The sequence below is a fragment of the Empidonax traillii genome, unplaced genomic scaffold, assembly GCF_003031625.1.
Source record: "Empidonax traillii isolate 1590-97213 ecotype Southwest subspecies unplaced genomic scaffold, ASM303162v1 scaffold398:size1781980, whole genome shotgun sequence".
Lineage (NCBI taxonomy): Eukaryota > Metazoa > Chordata > Aves > Passeriformes > Tyrannidae > Empidonax > Empidonax traillii.
Window position 1 is genome coordinate 1,087,814 of NW_020955591.1, and position 1,332 is coordinate 1,089,145.

Consider the following 1,332-nt stretch of genomic DNA (forward strand, 5'->3'; position numbering starts at 1 on the left):
AGGACATCGTGTGCCCAGTGCATGGTTCCACACTGACATGGTTCTTGAAAATCCGATGTGACTGAGGGCATCCACAGCTCGGGGGTGAGTTAGTGCCAGGTCTCCTGGCACTACCCAGCAGTGCTGGAAACAGCCTCGGGGATAAACACTTATTGCAAATGATCAGGCAGACCCTTCCTCAAAGAGGTCCTCCCAAGACAATGTTTGTAGGGCTTCAAGTGGAAACTTGTTTCTTTTCACAAAAAAAATCCCAGAGAGAGGGAGAAGGAGTCAAAAAACAGTGGGAGCTTTTTAAATAAAATTTTAAACAGCGTATTGGACATTTTAATTGAGAGATTTATTCTTGTCTCATTTAAAAAAAAAAAAAAAGTCCAAACTCTGTTATTTACCTAAAAGCTGTATCACGCTGGGCGGAGGCTGCCAGCACAAGACAGGCAGAGCTGTGGGGCTGAGCCAGAGCTCCTGGGCACCACCTCTCCTGCTCTGCCCTCGGGCTGTGGGCTGGCACGGGCACAGAGCTCCTTCCTGCCCACTGGCAGCCTGATAAACACGGCTGGCTTGTGCTCACCCCTCAGCACAAGCTGGGTCAGGCACCTGATCAATGTAAGCCAAAAAACTGAAGTGCGTTGGGCTGCCGAGGATGGAGCTGCTGTCAATTTGTTTTTCTTGGCTCAGCAATTTCCCCTGAGATCTCCATCAATGAATCGATGCTCGGTATCGCACTGTCCCGCCTCAGCTCCTCATCCCGGGGGGGTGTGTCCCCTCAGGCCGGCCCTGAGGGACGAGTGGCCTCCAACAGCCAGCCAGAGCAGCAGCCTGGGGCTGGCTCAGCACTCAGCTTAACTCTGCTCGGAGCTGCTGAGGTTCCCTTCAGAGCTCAGGGTGTGCCAGGTGCTCTCTGAACTGAGACACGTACCTGGCTGCCGGTGTGAGGGGTGCGTCACGCTGTTACATAAACATTTTGGGTTCCTTCCAGTTTACTGCGCTCCACTGGGAGCTGGAAAATAGCGTTTTCTACAGGGCTACCGCTTCTGTGGCAACAGCCTACTTCCGTCTCCGTGAGGCAGATTCAGGTTTTCCAGTGACATTGGTCAGGCAGGAAAATCACGTGCTCTGAGAGAAGCAAACCAACAATTTTGCCTGCCGTACCCCAAATGCCAGATTCTTTCGGTATTTTTTTTTTATTATTATTTTTATCTTTACGGCTCTTTTTGCTTAGCTATTTAAAACTAGAAAAACCGGAAACTTGTTGTAATTAAACTGGGACCACGGTACAAATCACCAGGGCTCTTCCCACCCGCGTTCCGGCCAAAGCTGACTTGCGGTGCCTGT